Here is a 6471-nt window from a genome sequence, read left to right as displayed (position 1 = left end):
TGGTACTGGTGGCTGGCGTGGGGGTGGTTGTGGTGATGGCAGAGGTGGAGATGATGGTGGTGATGGTACTGGTGGCTGCAAGGGGGGTGGTCGTGGTGATGGCAGAGGTGGAGATGATGGTGGTGATGGTGGTGGAGACAATGGTGCTGGTGATGGTGGTGGTGGTAATAATAGTGGTAATAATGGTGATGGTGAGGGTAATGATGGTGATGGTGGTGATAATAGTGGTGGTGATAGTAGCAATTGTTATAGACAGGTTATTGAACCAAGGGTTTATTGAAATAGTATTAATTTCAGGCACTATGGTAGGGAAAATAAGAAGGTAAACTCCTCTTTGGAAAACATCATCTTCCAATTCTTTTGTATTTCTTAATGGTATACATGTAGACGAAAGCACACAGTAGATACTCAATAAATGTAACTTAACTTGAGATTTTCATGTCTTCAAAGAAACAACTGATCCAGAAATTTCTGTTTGACTATCCCTAAGCCCAAAAAGGCACATATTAGAAGAGAAGAATAATTGGATAGAAGTATTTCAATATGAAAGAAAGAGGAGGAGGAGGGCATAAAGAAACCCCTTACAATTAGATACCAGCTCTCTCCAGGAAGAAAGAGGAAATAAGAAAGCTATTGTGTGTTGAGTCCTCACTGACTCTTAGCGACCTTGCAAGGCACGCTGACTGGCATCTGCACAAAGAACTGAGGCCCCCACACCAAGGTTTCTGGAGCTGCTGACACCACAGCCCATGGGCCCAAGACGGACTCCAGACAGTCTGGCTCTCTCCACTGTGCGGTTTTGGAACAAAGGTTTGAAATTAGCCAGAGAAATCCAAGAATTTCGTTTAATGGCCCTTTCTGAGCCATATTAGTCACAGAGGACAGCATTGGTTGTGGTCTTGCCGCCGTGCATGAATATGCCTGACAAAGGTGGTTTTTTCTCAGTGTTTAGAAACAGCCCAGTTTGACTTACATTTTCACTCTGAATGGATCGTGGCTACGATGCCCAGCATGTAGTTGGTAGGTTGGCCAGAGAACCTGGTGCTACACAATATAGAACCAGACTTGCTGGAAGGGCCGCGCTGGAGGAGTCCCTTGTGCCTGCTTCTGGTGCTGCCAAAGTCCAAATAAACATCTCAATTCTTCCCCTACATCACCTCCAACCACCAAGTCATGTACGTGTGCGTTCTGGGCCGAGTACTCCCGACCTTTGTGGGTCCCTCTCTCCTCCACTATTTAACTTTGGTGACTCTCTATTTTATACACAAAAGAAAATGTGCGATATTTGATTTTCTGTTTACTTTAGGTTGATTTGTCATGTGATAAAGGTGATACATACTTACTGATGACATTTTAGAAAATGTTAAAAATTATTTTTAAAAAGGTTTTAAATCATATGTAGACTTACCTTCAGTAGACAAGCACAACAGTGAACTTTTAGTGTTTCAGCTTCTTCAAGGATGTGTGAGCGGACATGGGTCGGGGGAGATTTGGGGGTTTTAACAGAATCGATTTTGTATCTTTTGTTTAATTTCAAATTAAGTCACAAGCATTTTCTCAAACCATCCAATATAAAACTGCAGTCATTCATGTATTCTTTTCACAACTTTTTATCGGGTACCTCCTAGGTGTCGGGCGCAGGCTGGGGTCACAGGGACAAAAAGGCAGAAAGTCCTAACCTTACGCCCAGGGGTGAAGGTGGATGTCACACTCTCAAAACAAGCAGTAAAGTCAGGAAAGTGAGAACACAGAGAATTGAACACTAAGCGCCTTCACACACTCAGGCGGCTGTCTGACCCATGCCGCGGACTCACGGCCCTGACAGTCCAGCCAGCAAGACCGTCCTCGCCACTGTACTGTGGGTCCCAGGTTGAGGCAGCATTGGGATGTTCCTCTTGAGGAATATCATCGTTTCCCACAATACTATTAATTATTGATGACATTTTAAAATATAATTTATTTTTGAAAGAGAGAGAGAGAATGAGGAGGGGAAGCAGGCTCCAGGCTCTGAGCTGTCAGCACAGAGCCCGATGCGGGTTCGAACTCACAAACTGCAGGATCATGACCTGAGCCGAAGTTGAACACTTCACGGACTCAGCCACCTAGGCGCCCCAATTGTTGATGATATTTAAAAGCAACATACATTTAGCCATTAAATGACCATCAGGCCCTCGCTATTTGTGACACACACAGGCACCATACGAGAGTGCTGATACCAGGGTACACAGGTTGGGTGTCGTCCCGGCCAGCCGAAGCCTGTAACTGGAGGTCCCCTGGGTACTCAGCCATCTTCACACCATCCCTGCAGTACCTGCAACAGGGCAATGACAGCACCTGCCGGCCGATCCCATCCATTCTTGTCAAGCACTTAGACCAGTGCTTGCCTCCCAGAGACCCCAGCTGTTGTGACAGGTGTGTCCTCTCATGTCCTTGTGCATCCCCTTCCTGTCCTTGGGAGCTGCCCTGCATCTCCTTTTTTAACAAGGTCTTCCTTCCCTGGGAGCCTGGGGTGGGTTCCCAATAGCCTTAGCTCAAAGCTCACCTCTACAGGAAAGGCCCCAGAGTCACTTCCCTCCCTAAGTTTCAACAGCAAGAACATCCTAAGAGAGATGACATATGAGAGGTGCCTGGGTGGCTCAGTCAGATAAGCGTCTGACTTCGGCTCGGGTTATAATCTCCCTTTCATGAGTTTGAGCCCCGTATCAGGCTCTGTGCTGACAGCTCAGAGCCTGGAGCCTGCTTCAGATTCTGTGTCTCCCTCTCTCTCTTCACCTCCCCTGCTCACACACACACCTCTTTCTCTCTCTCTCTCTAGCTCTTACTCTCACTCTCTCTCAAAAATAAATAAAGATTAAAATAAAATGTGCAAAGATGATAAATGCACTCAGGAGACTTCCAGGGCAGAAAACAGTAGAGAATTATCACTCTAAAGAGATAGAGGGGAAGGTGGGAAACAATGACTTAAGGAAGCCCCCCAAAAAACAGGTAAGAATGCAAATCCTGGGTAAGATTATATGAGATTTTTACCTTTATCTTGGTGCTTCATTGATTTTCAGAATTTGAAAGGTGGATATGTATTGCTTGTATCATCAAGAAATGTAAACCTAAAAAAAAAAAAAATAAAGACCTATCAATTTAAAGTGAGTGAAGTAGGGATGCCTGGGTGGCTCAGTCTGTTAAGCGTCTGACTTCGGCTCAGGTCATGATCTCACAGTCCGTGGGTTTGAGCCCCGTATTGGGCTCTGTGCTGATAGCTCATAGCCTGGAACCTGCTTTGGATTCTGTATCTCCATCTCTCTATGCCCCTCCCCCACTCACACTCTGTCTCACTCTCAAAAATGAATAAATATTTTTTTAATTAAAAAAAGTAAATGAAGTAATTTTAGTGGCAACAAGATTTTACCTATCTTTCCTTCTTCACACCTTGATATAAAATAGGAACCGGAATCCTAACCACCTGTACAGAACCTGGGGCCTACACAATTGCACTGATGCGGTGAATCCAGTCAGTTCAAGCTCACAGCCAAATCAATTCAAGTTCACAAAAACATCTTCCGTCTACCGGAGGTGCCCAGTGACGGAAACCCAGACACATGGGGAAAAACATGGTTTTGGCTGTGTATCCACAGCTAGAATAATCACATTCTGTTTTTTAAAAATATATACATCTTTTTTCAATTCTAAATCAGCAAATGCAAATGTGAGAATGCCAGCCTATCTACACTCCAGAGCTTCAAGTTGGATGGGCCAACTTCATGATGGTAGTTCTGCTCTGAAATGGAGACAAATAGAGCTTGGCCTGGGGCTCTGCTGGGCAGCTTCCCTGCCCCTCCCCCACCAGATCTAGTCCTTTGCTTCCCTTCTCCTAAGCAGTCAAGCAGGGCTCACAGGACATTGCCCCAAAGTGAGTATTTCCTTCTGCCTAATGATGCTGAGTCACGGGGAGGACAGGTGAGGAACAGGAAGAAGCAGCCTCAGGAGTAGAGGGACCAGTCGCTGTTGTTTTGGAAATGGAGCCTCCTCGTTTAAGCAGCTGAGAAACCAAACACGGTGTGATTACTTGGCACTGACGTGGGCTGATTTGCCAAATGCACAGTGGTCGTGTATGATTGGTACAAATCAGCCATTCGCTGGCTGGTTCTCGCTGACGAGGCACCTGGCATACACAGACAGGCAGGCAGCCGCCGAAAACCCAGGAGCAGAGGGGCAATCCCAGACCCCATCTGCCAGGCTCTGAAGGAGTCCTCTTCTCACGGTGTCAAACACAGCTGCAGAATGCAAACAGGAAGCTAAGAATTACTGCAAACTGCATTACAACTTGATTACAAAGTAGGGGAGGAGAAAACAACCCTGGGGCTTTCTGGTTCATTTTCCGCTACATCCCCAGAACTCTAACAGTTCCTGGTACAGGCTATCTGCCCAATAAATACTTGTCAAGGGGCGCCTGGGTGGCTCAGTTGGATAAGTGTCCGACTTCAGCTCAGGTCATGATCTCACGGTTCATGGGTTTGAGCCCTGCATCGGGCTCTGTGCTGACAGCTCAGAGCCCGCTTCAGATTCTGTGTCTGCCTCTCTCTCTGCCCTTCTCCCACTCACACTCTGCCTCTCTTTCTCAAAAATAAATAAATATTTAAAAACAATTTTTAAATAAATACTTGTCGAACACATGAGCCAGTGAATAAAATTGCCTGCAGAAACAATCGATGTCTTATAAAATATATTAAAGCACCCTTCAGTGAAAAGGAAAACACTGCTCTCCCCTGTGCACAGGGCTCCGCCGCCACACGTGCTCCTGAGGTCATAAAGATCTCCTCTTGAGGCTGCATTCATTTTCTAGTTCAGTATATCAAATTATCCCAAACTTCAGACCTTCTGCAAACGCCCACATGTCAGCTTACAGTGTATCAGGTGAGAAGTCTCTGGCTGGCATGGCTGAATGTCTTTACAAGACTGAAATCAAAGTATTAGCAGTATCTCTTTCTAGACTCTAGGGAAGATTCTGCCGGCAAGTTCATTCAGTTTGATGGATGAATGAGTTGCAGGACTTGGGTCCCTCTTTCTTTGCTAGCTGTCAGCCAGGGCTTACTTTCAGTTCCTAGATGCTACTTGTAGTCCCTACCGCACAGCCCCTCCTCCTTCAAACCTGCAAGAGAGAATCTCCCTCACAGAGTCTCTCCCACGCATCAAGTCTCTCCCTGATTAGGCCAGGCTCACCCACAAGAATTTCTTCTCCTTAAAGACAACTGATTGGGGACCTTAATTACATCTGCAAAACCCTGTCTTGGCAGCACCCAGATTAGAGTTGGATTGAATAACTGAGACAAGGTGTGTGCACTGGGGGCAGGGATCCCAGGAGCCATCTTAGCATGCCCCCTACCATAATAGCTTGGCCTTGGATCACCTACTTCATTCTCTTCTTTATTTAATAAGAGCAGGGGCCACCTAGGTGCCTCAGCTGGTTAAGTGGCTTTCTTCGGCTCAGGTCGTGATCTTGCAGTCTGTGAGTTCAAGCCCCGGATTGGGCTCTGTGCTGACTGCTCAGAGCCTGGAGCCTGCTTCAAATTCTCTGTCTCCCTCTCTGTCTCTCTGCCCCTCCACCACTTATGCTCTGTTTCACCTCTCTCAAAAATAAATAAAAACATTAAAAATTTTTAAAAAGAGCAGAAAAATGTTCCTTATTTCTAATTTGTTCAGTACGCCAAAAAATGAAACTTATTCTGGAGCTGATAGTCTATTCTGTGACCAAAATGGAGAAATTTCAGAGACCAGAATAAAATCCAGTCTATACTGAAAGCTGTTTGTGCAGGGCCTAGCATTGAAGTCTCTTACCAACTATTACCATCACTAGAACACCGGTATCCCTCAAGCACTACAAGCTACCGTGTGGCACTCTGGGGACAAGCAGGACCTACAGAGGGGAGGGGCCTGGCTCCCCATCCACCAGCACTCACCGCTCTTAGAAGGAGCTTTGGTCACCTCCCTTTCACTCCTCAAAGTGTGATGCTGACCAGCAGCATTAGCACCACCTGCGAGCTTGGAGGAAACGCAGAGTCTCAGGCCCCGTCCCAGAGTTCTGAACCAGAAGCTTCTTTCCAATAAGATTCTAGCTAATTTACGCAGACATCAGAGCTGAGCAGCATGTTGGAAGCCACAGGCCCAAGCTACTCCTTCTCTCTGCCAATGAGTCATGCCAAACATGTCACCCTTCCCCTGCATAGCCCCACCTGGGTTCCTGCCCAGGCCAAGCCTTGATAACGGATTAGACCCATGTCAAAGCTAGCCACGGGAGAGGAATCTCCTCACCCAGTCAGTGATTGCCCAAAGTCCCTCCCACTTCCTGTGGTGCAGGGCCCAAGCCAGACAGGGAGGGGAGGGGAGGTGACATGGGCTGGCCCTGTCTGAGCTACTCCCTGAGCCACGGGCCTTCGCTGTGACACAGGGGGTCAGTGCTGCCTGCACAGGGTTGAGGTG

General features: G+C 46.9%; 1 long non-coding RNA gene across 7 annotated transcripts in view; it reads right to left on the bottom strand.

Moving 5' to 3' along the window:
• LOC115290094 overlaps positions 1–6471 on the bottom strand; it is a 49554-nt gene that overhangs the window by 20188 nt on the left and 22895 nt on the right. For 4 of the 7 annotated variants that reach the window (XR_003907957.1, XR_003907951.1, XR_003907954.1 and 1 more), the window contains one exon: positions 3028–3104. This is a non-coding gene — a long non-coding RNA (uncharacterized LOC115290094). Of the gene's footprint in view, positions 1–973; positions 1114–3027; positions 3105–5951; positions 6034–6471 lie in introns of all 7 variants that reach the window. The other 3 variants (XR_003907955.1, XR_003907956.1, XR_003907952.1) reach the window with 2 other exon arrangements.

The sequence above is a fragment of the Suricata suricatta genome, chromosome 4 (genome assembly GCF_006229205.1).
Source record: "Suricata suricatta isolate VVHF042 chromosome 4, meerkat_22Aug2017_6uvM2_HiC, whole genome shotgun sequence".
In the NCBI taxonomy this organism is placed as follows: Eukaryota; Metazoa; Chordata; class Mammalia; order Carnivora; family Herpestidae; genus Suricata; species Suricata suricatta.
This window is presented reverse-complemented; position numbering and strand designations above follow the sequence as displayed.